The sequence below is a fragment of the Phyllobates terribilis genome, unplaced genomic scaffold, assembly GCF_046119375.1.
Source record: "Phyllobates terribilis strain yellow unplaced genomic scaffold, ASM4611937v1 Scaffold_2__4_contigs__length_985480577, whole genome shotgun sequence".
In the NCBI taxonomy this organism is placed as follows: Eukaryota; Metazoa; Chordata; class Amphibia; order Anura; family Dendrobatidae; genus Phyllobates; species Phyllobates terribilis.
Window position 1 is genome coordinate 841,301,733 of NW_027362762.1, and position 27,402 is coordinate 841,329,134.

Genomic DNA, 27,402 nt, shown 5'->3' on the forward strand with positions numbered 1-27,402 from the left:
AACAGTAATGCCGGGAAATGAGTAGGAAGGTCTTTTTTGGCCGGCATGGCCAGCTAGTTTAGAAGAATGACCCCAGCGAAGAACCCTCTCACGGTCAGGAGGCGCCACGAACGTCTTGCCGGGTGGAAGACGACTCAAATCCAAGGGGGCCACATTCATCACCTCGGAGGGGTCGATAATGTGCATAGGCTCCTCCTCTTGGTCGGAGGACAGGAAGGATCGGGACAAGGCTTCAGCTTTGACATTCTTGTCCGCCGGGCGGAAATGAAGGATGAAATCGAAGCGGGCAAAAAACAAAGACCACAGGGCCTGACGTGGATTAAGTCTCTGGGCATTTTGGAGATATGCCAGGTTCTTGTGATCCGTGTAGATGATCACTGGGTATAGAGCCCCTTCAAACAGGTAATGCCACTCCTCCAGCGCCAATTTAACGGCTAACAGTTCTCGGTCTCCTATGGAGTAATTGCGCTCAGAGGAGGAGAAGATTTTAGAGAAAAAGCCGCAGGTTACCTTTCTCCCGGATGAAGACTTTTGGGTGAGCACCACTCCGGCTCCAGAGGAGGAAGCATCAACCTCCAGGTAGAACTGTTTGTTGCAGTCCGGACGGTGCAGCACAGGGGCAGAGGAGAAGGCTTGCTTCAGGGAAAGGAAGGCCTCCTCAGCTTCGGGTGGCCATACCTTGGGATTTGCTCCCTTACGGGTGAGCGCAGATATGGGCGCAGTCCGTGACGAGAAGTGAGGAATGAAGAGACGATAGTAATTAGCGAAGCCTAGGAATCGCTGTATCGCCTTCAAGCCCTCCGGACGGGGCCACTTTAGGACAACAGAGAGCTTCTTGGGATCCATTCGCAAGCCTCTCTGGGAGATAACATAGCCCAGGAAAAGAAGAGAGGTCTGCTCAAAAAGGCACTTCTCGTATTTAGCATAGAGGTGGCTCTGCCTGAGCCTAAGCAGGACCTGACGAACATCCCTCCGGTGTGTGGGAAGATCCGGAGAGAAGACCAAGATGTCATCCAGGTATACCACCACGCAGGAGCAAAGAAGGTCACGGAAGATGTCGTTGACCAGTTCTTGGAAGAAGGCGGGAGCATTGCAGAGACCGAAGGGCATCACACGGTACTCATAGTGTCCGTCCCGGGTATTAAATGCCGTTTTCCACTCATCTCCCTGACGGATAAGGACCAGGTTATACCCTCCACGTAGATCCAGCTTGGAAAAGATCCTGGCGCCTTTAAGGCAATCAAATAACTCAGAGATGAGCGGAAGGGGGTATTTGTTTTTAACCGTGATCTGATTGAGTCCTCTATAGTCAATACAGGGGCGAAGCGAGCCATCTTTTTTTTGACAAAGAAGAATCCGGCTCAAGCCGGGGAAGTAGACATCCGGATGAATCCCCTGGCCAGATTCTCCTCTATGTACTCTGACATAGCCCGGGTTTCACCCGCAGACAACGGATAAATATGCCCACGGGGTGGATTGGCGCCGGGTACCAGGTCGATCGGGCAATCATATGGCCTATGAGGTGGCAATGTCTCTGCTTCTTTTTTACTGAAGACGTCAGCATAGGGCCAGTAGGGAGCCGGAAGACCGGGTAAATTAGCTGGGGTAGGTGGAGGACGAACCGGACGAACCGGAACCAGGCAGGCCTTATGGCAGGCCGGCCCCCACCGGAGTACTTCACCGGAATGCCAGTTCAACACGGGTTCATGTGTCTGGAGCCAAGGTAGACCTAGCAATAGGGAGTAGGAGAGTCCGGACAACACATGGAAGGAGATTACCTCAGAGTACAGCATTCCCACCTGCAGGGTTATGGGTTCCGTGACGAGCAGGATGGTCACCGGAAGGAGTCTTCCATCCACGGAGGCGACTGACAAAGGTTCAGCCAGAGACTTGGTGGGAATACGGTATTTCTCAACCAGGGACTGGGAGATGAGGTTTCCAGCGGATCCAGAGTCCAGGTGGGCGAGTTCAAAGTGACGGTTCTCTCCGCAGGAGATAGATACAGACAAAGTCAGGGTTGGAGAGGACTTATTTTTGTCTAGGGCGACTTCTCCGAGCGGTCCTAGACACTGGAGTTTCCCGGCCTCTCCGGGCAGGAACGAATCAGGTGCTTCTTACTGCCACAATAGAAGCAGCTCCCCTCGGCTCGATGTGACTCTTGGCGAGATTTGAGCATCTTGGTCTGGTCGATCTGCATGGACTCGGGTGAGTGCGCCCTGGGAGTGACAGAAGAGGAGACAGGATTCTGGAAAGTAGGAGCTAGGCGGGGAAACCTTCTCTCACGGGTGGTCTCTTTGGCACGTTCTTGAAACCGGATGTCAATCCGGGTAGCCAGCGACACCAGGTCATCTAGGGTGGTAGGAATGTCCCGACCGGCGAGCTCATCTTTAATCCGACCGGAAAGACCCTCCCAGAAGACGGACACCAGGGCCTCATTATCCCAGGCAAGCTCAGAAGCGAGGGTGCGGAACCGTATGGCATATTGGCCCACGGTGAGACTCCCTTGGCGGAGACGTAGCAAAGAGGAGGCAGATGAGGTCTTTCGTCCCGGTTCATCGAAGACTCTCCGGAAAGCAGTGAGGAAAGACAACAGGTTGGACACCAGGGGGTCCCCTCTCTCCCACAGGGGGTTAAGCCATGCCAGTGCCTCCCCAGTGAGATGGGACATGATGAATGCCACTTTGGCCCGGTCGGAGATAAACTGGTGAGCCAAGAGTTCAAAGTGCAGGGTGCACTGGTTTATGAAGCCCCGAGCTTGAGCGGGGTCGCCTCCGAAGCGAGGAGGTGCAGAAAGCCGGGGTCCGGGGCAGGATGCCATGGTATTGGTGGGCAGCGGCACTGTCGGGCTGCGAGTCGTGACACTAGCGGTGGTTGCTGGTGGAGCAGTCAGAGTGTCCGGCCGGGAGTTGACATTCCGCAGGTGGTTCAGGATGGACTCCTGCTGGGATCTCTGACGGGAAATTTCATGGTATAGGTCAGAGAGCAAGGGAGCTTGGGTGCCACCGGGTTCCATGGCCCCAGCAAACTGCAACGGGTCTGGAAGGTGGAACCTCTGAGCAACTATACAAAGGGGCAGACCTTGTAAGGAAGCGGGTGGCTCCCAGGGAAGGTGGGCAGGTAGTCACAGCAAGTGACAGGGACAGTCTCTGGGTAGAAGGGCAGGAGGTCATGGCAAGTGACGTGAACAGTCTTTTGACAGGCGGATGGTCAAGGCAAGTGACAGCAGGGTAAGAGTCTCTAGACAGGCAGGTGGTCACGGCAAGTGATAGCAGGGAAAGAGTCTCTAGATAGGCTAGCAGGCAGGTAGCAGGTGAGCGCTCCCAGGTGAGCGGGCAAGAGTCTCTGGACAGGCAGGTGGTCACAGCAAGAGACGGCAGAGCCTCCAGGTAGGCTAGCAGGCAGGTAGCAGGTGGGCTCTCCCAGGTGAGCGGGCAAGAGTCTCTGGACAGGCAGGTGGTCACAGTAAGTGACGGCTGAACCTCCAGGTAGGCTAGCAGGCGAGTAGCAGGTGGGGCGCTCCCAGGTGAGTGGGCAAGAGTCTCTGGACAGGCAGGTGGTCACAGCAAGTGACGGCTAAACCTCCAGGTAGGCTAGCAGGCGAGTAGCAGGTGAGCGCTCCCAGGTGAGCGGGTAAGAGTCTCACGGCTGGCTGGCAGGTAGTCATGGCAAGTGACGGCAGAGCCTCCAGGTAGGCTAGCAGGCAGGTAGCAGGTGGGCGCTCCCAGGTGAGCGGGCAGACTGATCCATAGACAGACTGGCAGGTGAGGGTAGGCAGACTGTCGGACCGCAGGAATGCAAGCAGATAGACAGGAATCAGGCAGGTATCAAGCAGGAATCTGGCAGGTAACTGGCAGGTATCTGGTAACGGGACCTGAGGGCTGAAGCAGAGTTGAAAGGCTTTGCAACAACATTGCTCGGGCACCTCCATTTTGGAGGAGGTGCCTTATATATGGTGAGGTCCTCTGGCCATTGGCCGGGGACTCCTTAGGACGGTGCGCACGGCCCCTTTAAGAGAGGGGGAGCACGCGCGCGCACGCCCTAAGCGCAGAGGCCGGGAAGCAGCGCGCGCTGCCAGCAGAGCGGGAGGAAGCCGTCGGGTACGGAGTGGAGAGGTGAGGGGAACGGCGTCCCTGCCTAGCAGGAGGCAGGGACGCCGACGCTACAGCTACAGCATAACAATGGCAGGCCCTGGAAGATATCAGGGGGCCGTCGGAGAGGTAAGTTGACGACCCCCTCTCCTCTCACTATCTTCTATATGCCGCGATCACTATAGATCGCGGCATATAGAAGATAGCAAAGGGTTAACATCATTGGGACCTGATCCAATCAGGTCCCGATGATGTCCCCTGTCAGAGCTATCACTCTGCACCAGAACCGCAGCGCTTGCAGGACCCTGGGGGTCCTGAGCGCTGCGGAACCACATACCGTTTTTAAACGTCGGCGCTGCACAGAGCCCAGGCAGCGCCGACGTTTATGTACAGTGGGCGGTCCTGAACCGGTTAACAGAAAATACAATTTAGAGCTAATTTACTCACCAAAAATTGAATGTTCCTTATTATGCTCTGGAGTCTCTCCAGATCCTAGGGCATAATAAATTCAAAATGTAGGACAAAAAAGCAAAACAACTAACAACTAATGCTCACCACTCATCTCTCTGGCTGCCACAAATGCTCACTGTCCCTAGTCCATTCTTCAGAGCCTTTTCTTAGCAACCCGACACTAAAACTCCAGGCCTTTACACTCTTGGCCGCGTCTTCTGGCTTCAATGAGACTCAGGACATGCCTGCGCATCCACGTTGTAAAGTCATGATATTGTGATATCACAACATGCGCCATGACCCTATATCGCGCATGCGCAGGGACTTTCCAAGTCAGGTCGTGTCGCAAGATTGCCACATTACAATGTTAAGGCATAGCAACATTATAATGCACATGTGCTGGGACGTTCCAATCCTGGTTGTGACCTAGCTTGAAGATGCCTGGGATTTCAGCACCTAGAAGCAGTAAAAAGAGGTGTCAGAGTCTGAACAGGAGACTGTAAGCATCTGGGTTGACCAGAGAAGTTAGGTAAGTATTATTTTTTAATTTGTTTGTTTTATTAACCTTTTTTCAACCCTTTGCAACCAGATGGCTACTGTAACGGGTCTGGGAGGCGGAACCTCTGAGCTACTATACAAGGGGGCGGTCCTTGTAAGGGAGCGGGTGGCGACCAGGGAAGACGGGCAGGAAGTCACAGCAGGTGACCGGGACAGTCTCTGAGTGAACGGGCTGGAGGTCACGGCAAGTGACCGGGGCAGTCTCTGGATGAACGGGAAGATGGTCACGGCAAGTGACCGGGGCAGTCTCTGAATGAACGGGCAGATGGTCACGGCAAGTGACCGGGGCAGTCTCTGAATGAACGGGCAGATGGTCACGGCAAGTGACCGGGGCAGTCTCTGAACGAACGGGCAGATGGTCACGGCAAGTGATCGGGGCAGTCTCTGGATGAACGGGCAGATGGTCACGGCAAGTGACCGGGGCAGTCTCTGGGTAAAGGGTTGGTACGACCTGTGGCAGCTGATGATAGACGTGAGCTCCCAGGTGAGCAGGCGAGAGTCTCTGGATGAACGGGTGGTCACAGCATGTGACGGCGGAGCCTCCAGGAAGACCAACAGACAGGCGGCAGATGCGCGCTCCCAGGTGAGCGGGCAGAAGTCTCTGGACAGGTGGGTGGTCACAGCACGTGACGGCAGAGCCTCCAGGTAGGCTAGCAGACAGGCAGCAGATGAGCGCTCCCAGGTGAGCGGGCAGGAGTCACTGGACAGGCAGGAATAAGACAGCAAGCTGGCAGGAATCTGGCAGGTAACTGGCAACGGGACCTGAGGGCTGAAGCAGAGTAGTGAACAGTGCAACAACATTGCTCGGGCACCTCCATTTTGGAGGAGGTGCCTTATATATGGTGAAGTCCTCCGGCCATTGGCCGGGGACTCCTTAGGACGGCGCGCGCGGCCCCTTTAAGAGGGAGGGAGAGCGCGCGCGCCCTAAGCACAGTGGCCGGGAAGGAGCGCGCGCTGCCAGCAGAGCGGGAGGAGGACGCCGGGCACGGAGCAGAGAGGTGAGGGGAACAGCGTCCCTGCCTAGCAGAGGGCAGGGACGCCGGCGCTACAGTACCCCCCCCTTTAGGCCCCCCCTTTTTTAGGCCAGACAGAAATTTAGCTAGGATAAGAGGGGCATGGATGTTCTCCCGGGGCTCCCACGTTCTCTCCTCAGGACCAAACCCCTTCCAATCTACTAGAAAAAAGGTCTTTCCTCTTACCCTTTTGGTGGCAAGAATGTTCTCTACCTCAAACTCGTCCTCAGCAGAAACCGGAGCAGGAGGCGTACCTGTAGACTTGGAAAAAGAGTTAAGTACCACAGGTTTGAGGAGAGATACATGGAAGGAGTTAGGGATCCGTAAGTTGGCCGGGAGTTTCAATTTATAGGCCACCGGGTTGATCTGACTGATGACCTCCAGAGGACCGATGAACCGAGGCCCTAACTTGTAAGAAGGTATCTTGAGTCGGACATATTTAGATGAGAGCCAGACTTTATCTCCAGGACGAAATTGTGGAGGATCCAGGCGTTTTTTGTCAGCGTGTCTTTTCATCCGTTCGGACGACTGAAGGAGTGCGGATCGGGTACTCTCCCAAATGGAGGAAAATTTGCTAACGAGAGATTCCGCAGCCGGGTTGTCCACAGAGGTGGAGACAGGAAAAGGAATCCGAGGATGCTGACCGAAGACTACAAAAAACGGGGATTTGGAGGAGGATTCGCTCTCGTGATTGTTATAAGAGAACTCGGCCCATGGTAGGAGATCCACCCAGTCTGAATGATGGGCATTAACGAAGTGCCGGAGGTAACTGGTCAGGTTCTGATTGATCCGCTCCACTTGACCATTGGACTGTGGGTGGTAAGCGGAAGAGAAGTCCAGGGTGATGTCTAGCAGTTTACAAGTGGCTCTCCAGAAACGTGAGGTGAACTGTACCCCACGATCCGACACGATGTGGAGGGGCAGGCCATGAAGACGGAAGATGTGGCGGATAAAGTCTTTAGCCAGCTCGGGTGCAGACGGGAGGGCTGGCAGGGGAATAAAGTGAGCCATCTTGGAAAAGCGATCAGCGACCACCCAAATGACCGTACAACCGGCGGAGACGGGGAGATCAGTTATGAAGTCCATAGCAACATGCTGCCAGGGGGCAGCAGGCACAGGAAGCGGAAGGAGGCGACCGGCTGGCAGGTGTCTCGGGACTTTGTTGCGGGCGCAGGACGCACAGGCAGAAACAAAGTCTATTACGTCCTTGTGCAGGGTAGGCCACCAGTAGTGCCGGGCAATAAGCTGGAGGGTCTTTTTCTGACCGGCGTGGCCAGCTAGTTTAGATGAATGGCCCCAGTGTAGGATCTTCTTCCGATCAGGTACTGAAACAAACGTCTTACCGGGAGGGAGACGATTTAGACTCACGGGAGCCACCTGCATTACTCTGGCGGGATCGATGATATGTTTAGGTTCTTCCTCGAGATTGGACACCAGAAAGGATCGGGACAAGGCGTCTGCTTTGACGTTTTTGTCAGCCGGGCGAAAATGAAGAACAAAATCAAAGCGAGCAAAAAACAAGGACCACCGGGCTTGGCGCGGGTTAAGTCTCTGGGCATGCTGGAGGTAAGCCAAGTTCTTGTGGTCAGTGTAAATTATTACCGGATGAAGAGCCCCCTCGAGTAGGTAACGCCACTCCTCCAACGCCAGCTTGATGGCCAATAACTCTCGGTCTCCTATGGAATAGTTGCGCTCAGAAGAGGAGAAGAGTTTGGAGAAGGAGCCACAAGTTACCATTCTCCCGGAAGATGATTTTTGAGTAAGTACCGCTCCGGCTCCAGAGGAGGAGGCGTCAACTTCCAGGAAGAACTGCTTGTTGCCGTCCGGGCGATGCAGCACCAGGGCGGAAGAGAAGGCCTGTTTTAGGGAAAGAAAGGCCTCCTCTGCTTCGGGCGGCCACTCTTTGGGATTAGTACCCTTACGGGTGAGCGCGGAAATTGGGGCAGTCCGGGAAGAGAAGTGTGGTATGAAGAGGCGGTAGTAGTTAGCGAAGCCCAGGAATCGCTGAATGGCCTTCAACCCCTCCGGTCGAGGCCATTTCTCGATGGCAGACAGTTTCTCTGGATCTATTCGTAGGCCGGTCTGAGAAATAATGTAGCCCAAAAACGGAAGCGAGGTCTGCTCAAAGAGGCACTTCTCGTATTTAGCGAAGAGGTGATTCTGCCTGAGCCTGAGCAGGACCTGACGAACGTCCCTCCGGTGAGTCTGGAGATCCGGAGAGAAGACCAAGATGTCGTCCAGGTACACCACTACGCAGGAGTAGAGAAGGTCCCGGAAGATGTCATTGACCAACTCTTGAAAGACGGCAGGAACGTTACAGAGACCAAAGGGCATTACCAGATATTCATAGTGGCCGTCCCGGGTGTTGAATGCTGTCTTCCATTCATCCCCCTGACGGATACGAACCAGGTTGTACGCCCCACGGAGGTCCAGTTTGGTGAAGATTCTAGCCCCCCTCAGACGATCAAATAACTCCGGAATGAGCGGAAGGGGGTACTTATTCTTCACCGTGATCTGGTTAAGGCCTCTATAGTCTATACAGGGACGGAGAGAGCCGTCCTTCTTTTTGATGAAAAAGAAGCCTGCTCCCGCCGGGGAGGTAGATTTCCGGATGAATCCCCTGGCCAGATTCTCCTCAATATATTCGGACATCGACCGGGTCTCAGCAGCGGATAATGGATAAATACGCCCACGGGGAGGAGTAGTACCAGGTAACAGGTCGATAGGGCAGTCGTATGGTCTATGAGGGGGTAGTGTCTCTGCTTCCTTTTTATTAAAGACATCAGCATAAGACCAATAAGGAATCGGAAGTCCAGGTAGATTAGCTGGGGTAGGAGAAGGACGGACAGGATGGACGGGAACCAGACAGGTCTTATGGCAGTCCTGTCCCCAGCGAAGGACTTCTCCGGTCTGCCAGTCAAGCACGGGTGCATGTCTCTGGAGCCAAGGTAGGCCTAGCAAGAGGGCGTGGGAGAGTCCAGGCAGATCATGAAAGGAGATACTCTCAGAATGCAGCATTCCCACCTGCAGAGTAATGGATTCGGTGATGAGTTGGATGGGGCGTGGTAAGAGACCCCCATCCACGGCAGCAACAGACAAGGGTACAGCCAGAGGTTTGGTGGGGATGCGGTATTTCTCTACCAGGGACTGTGAAATAAGATTCCCGGCTGCTCCAGAGTCAAGTTGGGCTAGTTCGAAATAACGGTTCTCCCCGCAGACGATTGAGACTGACAACAGCAGAGATGGAGAGGATTTATTCTTGTCTAGGTCGACCTCTCTGAGCGAACCTAGACACAGGCGTTTACCGACCTCTCCGGGCAGGTACGGATCCGGTGCTCCTTACTGCCACAGTAGAAGCAGCTCCCCTCGGCACGGCGTAAGTCCTGACGGGTTTTGACCATCTTGGTCTGGTCGACCTGCATAGGCTCAGGAGAGTGTACCTGGGTAGAGACGGAGGGAGTGATGGGTTTCTGAAAAGTAGGAGCTAGACGTGGTAACGTCCTCTCACGGGTGACCTCTTTGGCACGCTCCTGGAACCGTAGGTCAATCCGGGTGGCAAGAGTTATTTGGTCATCGAGAGTGGTAGGGATGTCCGACCGGCAAGTTCATCTTTAATACGGCCGGACAGACCCTCCCAGAAGACGGATACCAGAGCGTCGTTATCCCAGGCCAGCTCCGAGGCAAGGGTACGGAACCGTATGGCATATTGGCCCACGGTGAGACTTCCCTGACGGAGGCGTAGCAGTGATGATGCGGATGAGGTCTTCCGTCCGGGTTCGTCGAAGACTTTCCGGAAAGCCGTGAGAAAAGCAGGCAAGTTGGACACCAGGGGGTCTCCTCTCTCCCATAGAGGATTTAGCCAGGCCAGGGCCTCCCCGGTGAGATGGGACATGATGAATGCAATTTTGGCTCGGTCGGAGTTAAACTGGTGGGACAATAGTTCAAAGTGCAGGGTGCACTGATTTATGAAGCCCCGAGCCTGGGCGGAGTCGCCTCCGAAGCGAGGAGGTGCAGAAAGCCGGGGTCCGGGGTAGGATACCATGGTATTAGTGGGCAGCGGAGCTGCCGGATTGCGAGACATGGCACTGGCGGAGGTTGCTGGTGGAGCAGTCAGAGTGTCCAGGCGAGTATTGACATTCCGCAGGTGACCCAGGATGGACTCCTGTTGGGACCTTTGACGGGACAGTTCATGACACAGGTCCGAGAGCGAGGGAGCTTGGGTGCCACCGGGTTCCATGGCCCGAGCAAACTGTAACGGGTCTGGGAGGCGGAACCTCTGAGCTACTATACAAGGGGGCGGTCCTTGTAAGGGAGCGGGTGGCGACCAGGGAAGACGGGCAGGAAGTCACAGCAGGTGACCGGGACAGTCTCTGAGTGAACGGGCTGGAGGTCACGGCAAGTGACCGGGGCAGTCTCTGGATGAACGGGCAGATGGTCACGGCAAGTGACTGGGGCAGTCTCTGAATGAACGGGCAGATGGTCACGGCAAGTGACCGGGGCAGTCTCTGAACGAACGGGCAGATGGTCACGGCAAGTGATCGGGGCAGTCTCTGGATGAACGGGCAGATGGTCACGGCAAGTGACCGGGGCAGTCTCTGGGTAAAGGGTTGGTACGACCTGTGGCGGCTGATGATAGACGTGAGCTCCCAGGTGAGCAGGCGAGAGTCTCTGGATGAACGGGTGGTCACAGCATGTGACGGCGGAGCCTCCAGGAAGACCAACAGACAGGCGGCAGATGAGCGCTCCCAGGTGAGCGGGCAGAAGTCTCTGGACAGGCGGGTGGTCACAGCACGTGACGGCAGAGCCTCCAGGTAGGCTAGCAGACAGGCAGCAGATGAGGGCTCCCAGGTGAGCGGGCAGGAGTCACTGGACAGGCAGGAATAAGACAGCAAGCTGGCAGGAATCTGGCAGGTATCTGGCAGGTAACTGTCAACGGGACCTGTGGGCTGAAGCAGAGTAGTGAACAGTGCAACAACATTGCTCGGGCACCTCCATTTTGGAGGAGGTGCCTTATATATGGTGAAGTCCTCCGGCCATTGGCCGGGGACTCCTTAGGACGGCGCGCGCGGCCCCTTTAAGAGGGAGGGAGAGCGCGCGCGCGCGCCCTAAGCACAGTGGCCGGGAAGGAGCGCGCGCTGCCAGCAGAGCGGGAGGAGGACGCCGGGCACGGAGCAGAGAGGTGAGGGGAACAGCGTTCCTGCCTAGCAGAGGGCAGGGACGCCGGCGCTACAGCTACCATTTTGCTGACTTTTCATGGGGTGACTTACAAAAAATCCATATTCTGGACAATACGGGTATATGTAAAATTCAAGTAGATTGAAGTACCAAACTCACAGTTTCACTCTACCAATGTCAATTTTAGATTTAAGAACCTCTCCTCTCCTTGAATCAATAGATTTTTTTATTGGATTGCAATTATATGCCTTACATGTGATGATCACTTTGCTTTTGGCCACTTCACTTAAAGAAACATTTAAAGAAGTTTCATAAGTTGGATTGCATAACCTTTATTTAATAATGTAACAGAAGACTGTTGCTTAACTTAGTTAAGTTGACAAATTCCTAGAGATGATTGAATCAATTTGATGTGAATCAGATTCAAGTCAAATTTCATGATAATTTGCGATTTGATTCACATGCATCACCAAGAAAAAACACACATAATTTTACCCAGTGTAGAAGATTGCATTAGTCACAAAAAGTTAAGATGAACTCAGGTGTGACCATGCAGGCATCCTTATAATGCCTTGCAGCTATCACATTGCTTGTGTCATGATGCCAATCAGAAGGGATTAGCAATTACTGTATAATTACTGTATAAACCTTAACATGGAATGCAGCAACCATTTCAGGGTGTTTTTTTTATGACAGTGATAGTTTGTCAGAGTTTTAGTTCAGCAGTAGGGACAGGAAGAGACCACTCTAAAATATTGGACAAATATTCCAGACTGTAATATGTTGAATAATTGCAGCAGTAAAAAGCTAAGACTAGTAGTCTATGAATTATAGAGAAATTCAATTGAAAAAGGGAAAGAGAGATAGGGGAGGTGCCAGCTTCAATGTCAGTATGATTAATCAATGATGTGGTGTAAAGGCCCCGTCACACTTAGCGACGCTGCAAAGATCCCGACAACGATATGACCTGTCAGGGATCTTTGCTGCGTCTCTATGTGGTCGCTGGTGAGCTGTCAAACAGGCAGGCTCACCAACGATCAAGGGAGCAGCGACATCGTGGAAAGAATCTTTCCACGATGTCCTGCTCCTGGTTACCAGCCTGCTGAAGCAGGAGCAGGCTGGTAACCATGATAAACATGGGGTTACTAGGGGCACACGCGCACCTAGTAACCCGTTGTTTATCATGGTTACCACTCTGCTACGGTGAGCGGGAGGTTACCGCTCACTTTAGCAGGCTCGTAACCATGATAAACAACGGGTTACTAGGTGCGCGTGTGACCCTAATAACCCGATGTTTATCATGGTTACCAGCCTGATCGCTGCTCCCGCTGGTCACACACAGCGATGTGTGCTGACCAGAGGGAGGGCAACGACCAAAAAATGGTCCAGGACACTTTGCAGCGATCAGCGACCTCACAGCAGGGGCCTGATCGCTGCAAAGTGTCACACATAGCGACATCGCTGGTGAGGTCGCTGTTGCATCACCAAAACCGTGACACAGCAGCGATATCGCTAGCGATCTCGCTATGTGAGACGGGGGCTTAGCTGGCATCAGTCTTGCTGCTTTTAAATTACAATTACACAATTTTCCTTCATTCCTAATGCACTAGAAAGCACAAGCAAGACAACACAGTAGTTTTCATAGAAATTTTTTTAAATCAATTGCAGATGGTGTGCTTGCTTGTCACAAGCGACTGCACAGAATTTTTGCATTTCTTGTGCAATCCTTTTTGTGAAGGGGAAAAAATGAGACACAAATCCACAAATTTAATTGTGATTGTCTGCTTTACAAAATGTGCCCATTTTTTTATTTTGCATACCTATTTTACTTGTTACATTTTATATCCATACATGCCACACTAATACAGCGTTCTGCTGCAGGTGATAGCTTTTGGTTCGCACCGAGAATTTCTTACTTTGTAATTTTTGATAAGGGGGTTGAACTTTTTTGAAGAAATTTTTTTAAAAAAATTCAGACTTTTAACTGAGCATGTATGTTTTTCTAAACCAATTTGACAACCATACATGCCACACCTACACCTGTTGCCTGTTGCCACGTTTTGACTTTTGTACATGTATCTAGCTAGCTATCATTTCTTATTATGTCCTTTGAGGCATTGATTGAATAATTGGAGTTAAAACAAAATGTCAAAATTTTATTATAGTGTTGAGCAAAATATATGGTAAAATAAAAGGAGCAATCGCAATGGATGTGGAAGTGTAAGAGAAAAATAAAAACCATGACACAGCAAAGAATGAGAGATCCGTTAGTAGCAGCAGAAGCATGACCACCACTACTGACATCAGTACTTCAAAACACAGGTCACAATTGGGTTCCTTTGTCTCCAGCAAGCTTATTCATGGGTTGGAAGAAAAAGGTATTCTAAAAAGTATGGTTCATCACTTGCCTCAGTCACAGCATAATGATGTTATTTCTAACAGTAACACCGTCAGTCAGGCATGGTGTTACATTATGGACTGTTGGTTACTATTTGCTCCTATGGTGAGGTCACTTTGACATTACTAATAGAGATGAGCGGTGTTCGACTAGAACTGTTCACCAATCTCAAATTCGAGGTGTTTTGGGCGGTGTTCGAGTTGTTTGACGAACGCGAACGATTTGCAAAAAATTTGTCTGTTCGAGGTTATGTTCGATAACTGTTCATGCACCAAAAGCATGTCCTGCATGTCTGGCGCTATTTAGAGCACCAATCAAGCAGGGATTGTCTGCCACTCACTGTAATGCCACAGCCATGGTGGTTGTGGCATTACAGTGGTTGCCCAAATTGATGGGAACAGTGCTCACAGTGAAACATGAAAAGCGGGCAATTCAGCAGCGGCATATACCGGTACCCGACAATTTAGAACCGAAAGAATAGAGTATCACACATAGATTAGATAGATAGAAACATGTCAGTCACATATATAAGAAGTACAGTGATAGTGTTGATTACTGTACTTGTCATTTAGTGTTAAAATAAAGGATTTATTTAAAAAAAAATTGGCGTGGGGTTCCCCGTAATTTTAGTCTCTAGCGGAGGTTAAGCAGACAGCTGGGGCAGATGTTTGAAGCCTGGGAAGGGGTAATACCCACGGAGCTTCCCAGGCTACTAATATCAGCCCCCAGCTGAATACCTAGCCTTTACTAGCTATTAAAATTGGGGAGCCCCAAAAAATGACGTGGTGTCCCCCCTATTTTAATAGCTAGCAAAGGCTAGGCAGACAGCTGGGGGCTGATATTAATAGCCCAGGAAGGGTGCCATGAATATTGGCCCCCTCCCAGGCTAGAAACACCAGCCGTCAGCCGCCCCAGAAATGGCGCATCCATAGGAAGCCCTCTTCTGCTTACAAATCCTTCCCAACATCTGCAGTGTAGAGGTCCAATGCGTGGGGACATCACACATCAGTCGGTGAGCGGGAAGCTGCATACGCTGCTAAAGCACGGTAAGGGCGGCGGAAGCTGTAGATGACTTTCTAAAATGGGCACACAGGCGGCGTACTTTGGCAAGTAGATCCAGCAGCTCCAGGTAGGTTTTGAGAAACCACTGAACCATGAGGTTAAGCACATCGGCCAGGCGTGGTACATGTGTGAGCTCTCCTCGCCTCAGAGCCGCTAACAGGTTCCGGCCATTGTCATACATGACCATGCCTGGCTGTAGGTTCAGCGGTGTCAGCCACAGATCTGCCTGCTCTTTCAGAACTGTCCACAACTCTTCAGCATTGTGCGGTTTGTCACCTAAGCATGTTAGCTTCAGCATAGACTGTTGCCGCTTGGCCGTGGCAGTGTTGCCGTGCTTCCAGCTTGTGACTGATGTGGTCATTTCGGAGATGGAGGCTGAAGAGGAGGAGGTGCAGGAGCTGTAGACTGTGGGGGCAATCCTGATTGACCTAGGGCTCGCAATCCTTGGCGTCGGGAGGATGTGTTCCATCCCAAGGTCTGACTGGGTCCCGGCTTCCACTATGTTAACCCAGTGTGACATCAGCGAGATGTACCATCCCTGCCCACAAGCACTTGTCCATGTGTTCGTGGTTAGGTGGACTTTCCCTGTAACTGCATTGCTGAGGGCACGACTAATGTTTTGGGACATGTGCTTGTGTAATGCGGGAACGACACACCGGGAGAAATAGTGGCAGCTGGGGACCGAGTTCCGAGGGACGGCTGCCACCCTCAGGTAGCGGAAAGCTTCCATCTCCACGAGCCTAAAAGGCAACATTTCAAGCGCAAGCAGTCGTGAAATGTGGGAATTTAGTACTGTGGCCAGTGTGGCCAGTGGGGCGTTGGCTGCGTATTTGTGCTTTGCGTTCCAAAGACTGGAATATGGACAACTGAACGCTGCACTGGAACAAGGACGTGCTTGCTGATGTTTCTAGTTGAGAGTGTGCAACATCCGGTGCAGGGCAGGAGGCGTCTTCGCACTATGAACAGGGGATTGGCTTACACGCACAACAGCTAAAGAAGCAGTGGTGTCACCCGCAGACACTGTTCCTGGACCCTCGTGTTAAGCCCACAAAGTCGGGTGCTTTGCTGCCATGTGCCTGATCATGGTGGTGGTGGTCAGGCTGGTATTTTTGCTACCCCTGCTGATGCTGGCCTGGCAGGTGGTGCAAATGGCCTTTTTGGGGTTATCGGCAGAGTCTTTAAAAAACAACGAGACTCGGGAAGACCTAACAGTTGTACGGGCAACTTCCATCGTGTTGGTGTTAAGGGGAATGGATGCCTGCCTTCTGTCTGCGGCCACCACACTGCTTCTTCCTGCCTGTTGGGGTGCTCTGCCTCACTCCCCCTGTGTGCTGCTCTCCTTGCTCTGCTTGTCCTCCTGCCAGGTTGGGTCAGTTACTATATCATTCACCACCTCGTTTTCCACTTCCGCACCCTGGTCCTCCTCCTGACTTTCTGGCAATTGTGTCTCATCATTGTCCATCTCTTGTGACACTTTACCACCATCGACTTCGTATGACCGTGGCTTCTCAAATATTTGGGCATCGCTACATGCGATCTCCTCTTGCCCCGCTTCAAGTGGACCAGGCGAGAGGCTCGAATCTATAAATGGAAAAGTGAATAGCTCTTCGGCGTGTCCAAGTGTGGGATCAGTTGTCTCCTGGCACTTGACATGATGGGAGGAAGGAGGATCAGGTTGAGGAATATGCAGTCCAGACTCACGGCTACTGAGACTTGATCGTGTGGAAGACAGGGTGGTGCTGGTGGCTAAGTGACTGGAAGCATTATCTGCTGTTCAACCAATAACCTTTTCACTCTGCTCTGTGTTCAATAGCGGTGTTCTGTGGTCTACTTTTAATTGGGACAGGAAGGTGGAGCGAGATGTTGTGGGTGTTTGTTGTGGCACAATTTAAGCTTGGCCTCGGCCTTGGCCTCTGCATGCACCATCACTAACACGTTCAGTTCACCGTCCCTTGCCACGTGCCTTGCCCATTTTAAATGGAGGACAGTATCTTCCACGCTCACTGCAATTGGCTGAATTTGGAGCTAACTTATATGCGATCTGTGTGATGAACAAACCACAGTTTTAAATAGCTGGCCTTTTGGTAACTATTTTTAACAGCAAACTGGTGTCAATAGCTTCACTGACACACTGAAACTAAATTTCAATGGAGGCCAGAAAGGGCAATATTTTCAGCGCAATTATATGTGATCTGTGTGACTGGCAAACCAGTTTTAAGTAGCTGTCCTGTAGGTAACTATTTTTAATAGCAAACTGGTGTCAATAGCTTCACTGACACACAAACAAAATTTCAATGGAGGCCAGAAATGGCAATATTTTTAGTGCAATTATATGTTATCCATGTGATGGACAAACCAGTTTTAAATTGCTTAATTTTTAGAGCTGTAATATGGAAAGGACCTGGCTGTATTCTGCAGCGCCAACAAGCAAATGGTGCAGAAAAACTGTGTTCTCTGGATTGCCTTTTAAGCAAATAATCAGGATTAAAATAAAAAAACTATTCCTGGCCCCTGATACCTGGGGCTATATCAACAAATATCTGTAAAAGCAGCAGACAGAACTGGAATGGACCACGTTGCTATATGCACTGCAGTCTGCTATATACTGTTACATCCCTGGCGGCGTGCATGCATAGTGCACCACCTCCCACTATACAAGACCGCAATCTTACCTGTCAGTCCAGCCTGCAAACCTTGCTCCAGTTCATGCTGTGTGCATGTCTCTTGTCTGCTTGCTTAGGGTGGCGGCCCGGTTACTTCCGGATTCTTATAGCTGCTGTGGGCGCACTCCTAATGCATCCCCAGCCTATTGCTGTGAGTCACTGGATATTTAAACCACCTCCATCCAGAAGGAGGTGCCTGAGCAACACTAACTATCAGTGTGCTCCTTGCCTCTGAGTTGCCAGGTCTTGTCCTGTATCTTTTCTGTTTCTGCCACCCTGGGGGCTGCATACCCAGGCCTGTTATCTCTGACTTCTTGTCTGTTTCTGCCACCCTGGGGGCTGCATACCCAGGCCTGTTATCTCTGACTTCTAGTCTGTTTCCGCCACTCTGGGGGCTGTATACCCAGGCTCGTTCTTGTATCTCATTGCAGTAGCAGTTCCTGTCTGAACTGTATCCTAGCCTGTTACCTGTTTGTCTCTATGTCCGTACCTTCCCTTTTCCTGCAGTATCTGAACCTGCACCTAACTCCAACTCGTTGTCTCTGTACTTCTGTTTGTGAGTTTTGTGTCCACTCGCTTCTTCATAGTAAGTACCTTGTGTGTATCTGGTTCTGCTTGTCCCTTTTCCCTTCCTTCATATCTTCTTCCTGTGTTCTAGCCATCTTCCTGTATTTTCCAGTCTGTTCCATGTCAACAGAGCCCTATCCTCTCTGCCTTCTCCTTCAGCCCTGTTCGGCTCTGCTTGCTCACGGTTTCCCTCTGCTCTGACTTGCCCACTGCTCCGGCGGTTCCTCTCTGCTCTCCCTTGCCCACCGCTCCGGCAGTTCCTTTCTGATCTGCCTTGTCCACCGCACCTGCGGTTTCACTCTGCTATGCTTGCTTACCGCACCGGCTGATTCGCTCTGCTATGCCTTGTCCACCGCTCCGGAAGTTTCGCTCTGCTCTGCCTTGCCCACCGCTCCGGCAGTTCCTTTCTGCTCTGCCTTGTCCACCGCACCTGCTGTTTCACTCTGCTATGCTTGCTTACCGCACCGGCTGATTCGCTCTGCTATGCCTTGTCCACCGCTCCGGCAGTTTCGCTCTGCTCTGCCTTGTCCACCGCTCCGGCAGTTTCGCTCTGCTCTGCCTTGTCCACCGCTCCGGCGGTTTCGCTCTGCTCTGCCTTGTCCACCGCACCTGCGGTTTCACTCTGCTCTGCTTGCTTACCCCACCGGCTGATTCACTCTGCTCTGCCTTGTCCACCGCTGCTGCGGTTTCGCTCTGCTCTGCTTGCTCACCGCTCCGGCGGTTCCTCTCTGCTCTGCCTTGTCCACCGCTCCGGCGGTTTCGCTCTGCTCTGCCTTGTCCACCGCACCGGCGGTTTCGCTCTGCTCTGCCTTGTCCAATGCACCTGCGGTTTCACTCTGCTCTGCTTGCTTACCGCACCGGCTGATTCGCTCTTCTCTGCCTTGTCCACCGCTGCTGCAGTTTCGCTCTGCTCTGCTTGCTCACCGCTCCAGCGGTTTCTCTCTGCTCTGCCTTGTCCACTGCTCCGGCGGTTTCGCTCTGCTCTGCCTTGTCCACCGCACCGGCGGTTTCGCTCTGCTCTGCCTTGTCCAATGCACCTGCGGTTTCACTCTGCTCTGCTTGCTTACCGCACCGGCTGATTCACTCTGCTCTGCCTTGTCCACCGCTGCTGCAGTTTCGCTCTGCTCTGCTTGCTCACCGCTCCAGCGGTTCCTCTCTGCTCTGCCTTGTCCACCGCTCCGATGGTTCCTCTCTGCTCTGCCTTGTCCACCGCTCCAGCGGTTTCGCTCTGCTCTGCCGTGTCCACCGCACCGGCGGTTTCGCTCTGCTCTGCCTTGTCCAACGCACCTGCGGTTTCGCTCTGCTCTGCCTTGCTCACCGCACCGGCGGTTACTCTCTGCTCAGCCTTGTCCTTTGCTCTGGCGGTTTTGCTTTGCTCTGCTTGTCTACCACATCTGCGACTCTGTTCCTGTCTCCAAGTCTGTACTGGACCCTATCCAGCCTGCTCTCCAACCTGCTAGTACCTCCCTGTCTGCACTCCAGCCGTGCTTGCCAGTACCTCTCTGTCTGCACTCCAGCCGTGCTTGACAGTACCCACCTGTCTGCATACCAGCCCTGCTTGCCAGTGCCCACCCGTCTGCATACCAGCGGTGCTTGCCAGTACCCACTTGTCTGCATACCAGCCATGCTTGCCAGTACCCACCAGTCTGCATACCAGCCGTGCTTACCTGTATCCACCTGTCTGCATACCAGCCGTGCTTGCCAATACCCACCTGCCTGTATGCCAGTCTAACCTGCCTGTTCCTGCATTCCCCGGTGTGGGTCAACAGCTGTGACCGGGGTCTGACCTGGAGTAGCACCTGGTCCCTGTGCTCGGTTCCTCCTTGGTTCACGGGGTCGAATGAGCCGCTGTGCGACCTTGGTCGGATCGGGTTGATACTTAGTTACGCCCCTCCAGGCACTCCTCGGTTCATGGTACAGTGGGATCACTAATTACGCTCACGCCAGTCAGTCCAGGCGCGAGCGTAACATATACCCTGCCTAGCACTGATATCTCTGCAGCTGGATTAGTCCTCAAAAGGACTGCTAGTTGAGATGGATATGTGTCTTTATAGTCTGGTATACCTACACTAACTAGAAACAAGCAAATATCTGCCTAGCTCAGAAGCAGCTCTCCCCACACTGTCTGATTACAGAGTGACTGTGATGAGCATGGCAGTTCCAGGTCTGATATAGACCTGATGATGCTATGTGGCCAGCTAATCACTGTAATGTCACAACCAACATGGCTGTGGCATTACAGTGTGTGGCAGACAATCCCTGGATGTTGATTGGTGCTCTAAAGAGTGCCAAACATGCAGGGAGGAGACTTGAGCTCCTGCCGAGCAACCCCGGAAATACTCGGTGCGTGCCAAGCATTTTAAGCAGTGAGATGCTTGGGCAAGCACCGAGCAGTAGCGAGCATGCTCACTCATCACTATTAGAATCCTTACACATTACATCTATCGTTAGAACTCTCCTGCTAGGTTTTTTCTATTTTGCTGGTCACATGACCTTTTTGCCTATTTAATCCTGCTCCGCCCTTCTGGCCATGTTGGACTTCATTGTAATTTCTACTCTTAAGCTAGCCAGGTGCTTTGTAACCTTTCTCAGCCTGTTTAGCTAGGTCTTTTTGACCTTTATGTTCTATGTTGTGTGTTTGTCTTTTTACTGCTACAATTTCTGCTACGAGGTGTTCATCTTTCTCCCAGTCCCTTGTTCTTGTAGGGATCCCTCCCTCACATCTATAGGTCTTCGTTCAGACTAGCTGAGGACTTTAGCGGGTCTGATTGCAGGATCAGGTTCCCCGTTACATCGTAGGGATCTAGCTTAGTTCTATTGTAGGGACAGATCTCCTGTCTTTCTTTAGTGCTTGTAGCCTATCATAACATCTATAGAATATTTTACACCATCCTTAAATCCATTGTCAGTCATATGGAGTTGTTTTTCCATTTGTAGCTATAACAATTTCCCCTTTTCTTTGGTATTTGCTGTGGCTGAGTTCAGGGGTCAGTGCAGGCCAGTCAAGTGCTCCCACACCAGACTCACCACACCACTCCAACCACGTCTTTATGTACATTGCTTTGTGCACTGGTGCATAGTCATGCTGGAACAGAAAAGGGCTTTTTCAAGAGGAAGTCTGGAACTTGGCAGATATTGAGCCTACATATCAACAGTAAAATGTGTCCTACATCGACATGACCTGGAAGGCCGCCCAGAAGGGAAGAACCCATTATTTTTCAACAACGATGAAAAGGTTGGGTTTCAAAACCAAAGAATATTATATCTGATGTTAATTGTAGGGGAGATGGGAATTTATTGTGGAATGCCTTGACTGCAGTAGTGATTGGTGCACTTTACAACATAGATGGCATTTAGAGCTTGAAAAATTATGTTTAGCTATTGAAGAAATACATCAATACATCAGCCAGAAAGTTAAAACTATGGTGCAAATGGATCTTCCAAATGAACAATGACCCTAAGCATACTTTGAAAGTTGGGGCAAATTGGTTTGGGCAAATTGGCTTGAGGACGACAAAGCAAATTTAATGGCATAGCCATCATAAAGCCTGGACCTCAATCTCATAAGAAATGTATGGGCTGAACTGAAAAAATGTGTGCAAGCAAGGAGGCCTACAAACTTTACTTAGTTACAGTTCTATCAGGAGGAATCTGCCACAATTACAGCAGTTTATTGTAAGACGTTTGTAAAAGACCACTCAGAATGTTTGACCCAAGTTAGACAATTTGATGGCAATGCAGCCAAATACTAACCACATGGATGTAAATTGCAGACTGATGAATGAGTCTGATGAAAGAAATAAAATAGGAAATCATTATCTTTAGCATTATTTTGACATTTCATATTCTTCAAATATAGTAGTAATCCTTACTGACCTAAGAGTGAGAATGTGCACTAGCAATACGTCAGAAATTGTGCAAAACTTAGGTTTATGTAAATTTATGAATTCAACTGTAGATACTTGCATACATTCATATAAGCATAAGATTGAAGTAACATTGACCTAAATTATCTACAAGGGTTATTTAAATGACAGTGGTGCCAACCATGGATATTAAAGGATGGCCAAAAAAAGTTACACATGAAAAAATATATTGTATTTTCAGAAAATATATGTTCCTTAATGTTATTTAATAATTATAAAACCCAAACTAGTTTATTTTTCATGTCTTATATATTACTCTGCATTTATTACAGTAACTTGCAGCATTTAGAAAAAATCTTCAATATATATTACACTTATTCAACCACAGGCACAATAGTATCAATCTGGTATTGATCCAATTAGTACCCTTTATCTTGGAAAAGCATCATAAGCAACTAAAGGCTTAACAATGCAGAGTCCTCATTCTCTAGTTTTATAGCTGAAAACTTACAGACTGTGATTAAAATTTAATAATGGAAAGTATCATTGATTTTTTTTGAGCAACTAAACACAATGAAACATTGACTAGAACGCTATGCGTCCCAAGACAATGGTTCAGTTTCTAACAAGTGACTGAAATGCTGTATGTACATCTTAAGGTACAGCATCCAGGAACGGGCTGCCCCCAACCACCAGTAGTGTTGAGCCACCCCCGTAGTGTTCGAGTTCGGTTCGGTTCGTCGAACACCCGTGTGTTCGCCGAACTGTTCGTCGAACTGTTCGTCGAACACCTTCGAACACCGTTAAAAACAATGGCAGGCAAATAAAAACACATAGAAACACATAGAAAACACCTTCAAAGGTGTCCAAAAGCTGACAATCTGCTCAGAAGACATAACTAACGGAAAGAAAAGAGGTGGAGGAGTAAAAGGAGGGGGAGACACAGATATAGGCATGTAATGCCCTTCTAAAATCCAAAAAGTGAGAAGCCGACACGGCCAGTTCGTTCCTGCCCGTGCCACCTCCGTGTCACTGGGTTTGTGCCAGAGCCGCGGTGGACCCTGACGACCAGCCCCCCTCTCCCAATACTGGTGCCTGTCCGCTGGTGGGTCGAGCGAGCCCCCCTGTGGTGGAGGCAGCTCTAAGCTTTTTAATTTAAATTGTCTCTCTAATTTGAATGAATACACTTTAAATCCTTTTACAAGGATCTATTGGAGGGCAAGTCTCATGCCAGCAGCCGCGTAATTCCAGCTCCAGTAGCGTCCACTAAAGCTGCTGCAGTTGAAAAGCTTTTATACGGATCGAGCTCAGCTGTCCACAGCAAGGCGTCCTACCGCCAATCCCAGCCCCTATGCCTTGGGGTGCCTCCTGATGCTCTTCACTGAGTATCCCGTGGTCCCGAAGCATTTCCTTTGAAAAAATTAAGTGTCCAAACTACAGGTGGTGTAGCTTGCTTAACAGCCGGGATAATCCGCTGACTAGCAGACACTGCTACTAGGCACAAAGTATTTCCTGGGATAGATGCAGTTAAAAATTTGTAATTAGATACTCTCATTGGATGCTGAGAAAGCATTCCATAGAGTCTCCTGGCACGCCATATATTATTCTCTTACAAGCTTGGGGTAGGGGTCTAGGGGACCCTTTTATAGCCAAAATCACGGCCCTGTATCGCAATACGTCACCTAGGCTGAAGATAAATGGAACTGTAGCACCCTGAGGGCTCGGTTGCTACAGACGTATTGCACCTCACCCAGAGGTGTGATATCTCACTCTCAGGTAAGGATGGAGTGTGGATCAGGACCCGACACCTGCATGCATTACACCACATTGCCGTGGGGCAGGGCGACCAATATGCCCCTGAGATGGGCACGACAGTCCTTTTCCCTGGCTGGAGTGGGGGGAGGGAACACTGAGGAAGGGGAACCCTGTAGTGCAGGAGCAGGGAGGAAGCAGTTCCTGGGTGCATTGAGAAGGGAGTATAAAAGGTGGGCACCATCTTAGTTCAGTGCAGAGAAGTCTGAGCAGAAGTGACAGGGAGCAGGGGCTCTGCATGAGCTCTGCTCCGGAGGCGGGCCTAGTAACAGAGGCCCAGGCCTGGAAGAGGGAGAAGGATGGAAGAGGAGCAGAGAAGGCTCCAGGAACGAGGAACGAAGGGATCCCAGGGGTGCGGATGGGCGAGTCGCCACCGCACGCCTGAATCCACCTGCGTGGAGGGGTCAGGCCAAAGGGGGAGACCGGTCCCCGAAACTAGTGGAGGCGGGAAACGACCCTCAGCTAGAAACCGGAGGCTGTGACATTTTATGTGTCGCAGCCCCTCGCTACACCCGCTAGGAAGGCACCACATAGGGTCAGGGAAACTGGCGCCAAGTTTACCAAGAGGAGGCCCGAGGCAGCCGGACAGAAGGGTTGGTAAGAAAGGCCAGACAAAGGACACACAAAGGGGGTCCTGTGAAGCGCTCCAAAGTTAGCTGGGAGTTGTCGCCACCGCACGCCTGAATCCACCTGCGTGGAGGGGTCAGGCCAAAGGGGGAGACTGGTCCCCGAAACTAGTGGAGGCGGGAAACGACCCTCAGCTAGAAACCGGAGGCTGTGACATTTTATGTGGCGCAGCCCCTCGCTACACCCGCTAGGAAGGCACCACATAGGGTCAGGGAAACTGGCGCCAAGTTTACCAAGAGGAGGCCCGAGGCAGCCGGACAGAAGGGTTGGTAAGAAAGGCCAGACAAAGGACACACAAAGGGGGTCCTGTGAAGCGCTCCAAATTTATCTGGGAGTTGTCTGAGCCCCTCACCTGGTGAGCACAGTACGACGTGGGCAGCCGTTACCTGCAGAAGTTGTCTGGATAATAAGAACTGTGAGTAAAGGCCCTGGACTGCATCACTGACTCCGTGTCGTTACTGCTGCTGCACTGCACCATCACCCCTATCCTCCGCATACACTGCCCTGAGGCTATACTCCTACCGTGGGGAGTTATGCTACGCTCTGCTGCACCCACAACACCAGCCTCAGCGGTCTGCCCTGCAGTGGCGGTTCACTCTGACCGCAATCCATGGGTGGCGTAGTCGGACATTTAAACATCAAAACCACATAAATAGTTCCTCCACTGGTTTGACCGCCCTGAGCCACGGAACCGGGTCGCCGCCACGGAGACTAAAACCACCAGCATCCACCAAAAAGGGTCCGGCTCCGGGTGTCTCAAGGCCCAGGGGGCGCGTCAGAACATTTTCATCACCTTTCATAATCACCAATGGGACAAGGCAGGGATGTCCTCTGTCCCCTCTCTTATACATCCTAGTGACGGAGCACCTGCTCTCATCAATTCGCCATAACCCCAATATTAGGTGGATTGAGGTGGGAGGCACCGAGTACAAGTGCTCTGCATTTGCTGATGATGTCCTAGTATATATCACTCAATCACATATATCCATCCCTGCTGTTATGGCTGAAATAGATCACTTTGTTACATGGTCAAATTTTAAAATAAATGCAGCGAAGTCTGAGGCCCTCGATGTCTCCCTCCCCAAATCCATATAGGATTCCATCCAGTCCAACTTTCCCTTTGCCTGGCCCTCACAGGGTATCAGATACTTAGGAATTCCTATTCATAGAGACCTCTCCCGTCTATGTTATCTTAATTTTGGGCCCTTTATTGAACAACTCCATACAGACCACGGTTGGCAAGTTAGAACTGTAAGATTCACTACGTGAACCACTGGTGTTTTGTGGAAAAGCACATGTACACTGTTCCAAATTATTATGCAAAAAGTGTTTAGGCATGATAAGGGAAGAATTTGTTTGTCAGTTAAACTCGTTGATGTGTGTCAGGGCTCTTTATATCACTGTAAGCAATTGCAGACACCTGTGCTAATTAGTTTGGCAGGTGTGTCCAATGAAAGTCAAGACTACTTAAGAAGGCTGTCTCACATTATTAAGCAGCCTACATTTTCTGCCAAAATGGGAAAGAAAAAGGGTGTGTCGGCTGCTGAGAAGCAACAAATTGTGGAGTGTTTAGGTCAAGGCATGACTACAATCAAAAACTAAAGAAAAGGATGCACAGCCTCTATCACAAATTTAGGGTGCGTCATGATGTACCCAAACATTTAAACCAAAACCAAGAGAAACAGTAAGGTACACATGAAGAAATGCGCACACCTCAATACATATTAAGTAAAAAAAATATACAAGCTTTATTATACACTTTTAAAGACACTAAAACACAACACACATGATTAACAACACCCAAATACCACAATGCATGATTGGCAGTATACAGAATATAGATATAATAAATAATTTAAATTCATATAATAATCACATATCACAGTACTCCAATATTACTCAATATACACTGTAAGCCCTCATTATATATCAGCCCAAACCGTGGACAAACCTTGCATATAGCAATTGCATGAATCTGTGTCCCTTAAGCATAGTCCAAATAAACAGTACCACAGTCAAATCAAATGCATATAAGTAATTATATCACTGCCCAATAACCAGATGAAGGTTGATTGGTAAAACCAATCATTGCATATACATAGCCATATCACCACTTATGGATCATGTGTGGATCGATTGACAAGCCCCACGCGTATCGCTGTGTAGCACAGCTTTATCAGGGAGGTTATATGTGAGCCACTGAATGCAGCAGTATATATAAGCCCATATAATTAGAACAATTCGTTACCTGTGATTGCACAGACATGTGGTGTGCACAGGAGAGTCTTTTCAATAGGTGTCATGACAGACGCTCAGGCATGCCCATTCCATACAGGAAGTAACCTCACACTGACCCTGATCGTAACCAGGGAAGCTGATTCCACAGCGTCCTGTCTCCAGCAGTGAGGCACTCTTCTTACTGCGCAGATGCATGCAGGCAGCACACATCAATGTTAGATAAGGTATATATACAGAGAACATGTCCATGACCCACAGTTCCTATATCCATCATAACTTCAGATCATTATTACAGAGTGGTTACATGTTTATTTTAACAAAGTAAATATTAAAGTTTCATCAATTGGACTTAATATTAAAGTAACCACTCAACACTGCAATATATGTGCTGAGAAATGATATCCTCTACATTGACATATATATACATATCCCATAGGTCTCTACATACCTCTGCCCCATACTATCATAACACAATATTTCTGTAATGTCAGACCTCACATCTTAGAGATTTATGCATAAATCTCCAGATAAGAGATCCACATCTCAATTCCAACATTATTTATGTTGCAACATAAATCCAGGCGCATGCGCTTTTATAATGTATGACCAATTCTCCTGCATATCCCACACACGAATCGTCGGCTTATCATTTTCCCTATAATGTGGACGATAACAAGTGATGCATTCAATTCCATAGTACACGAGACCCCTGACTTCCCAAAAGGCAGATGTAAAGTCCATATAACCAGGTCCGGAACATCTATTGTGATCCAAATCCCATGATCATCCATATTTCTTCAAAATTTGATTACTCCTTTTTCTAGTAGTAAGCTAAGTTCATCAATTAGTCTCCCAATCCATATTCAAGAGTTCTCTCCTTCAAAG

General features: G+C 50.4%; 1 long non-coding RNA gene across 1 annotated transcript in view; it reads right to left on the reverse strand.

The window, feature by feature from the left end:
• LOC141253016 (uncharacterized) overlaps nucleotides 1-26,655 on the reverse strand; it is a 210,479-nt gene extending 183,824 nt beyond the window's left edge. The window contains exon 1 of the long non-coding RNA XR_012314196.1: nucleotides 26,528-26,655. This is a non-coding gene — a long non-coding RNA (uncharacterized lncRNA). The remainder of the gene's footprint in view (nucleotides 1-26,527) is intronic.
• Between the last annotated feature and the right edge of the window lie 747 nt (nucleotides 26,656-27,402).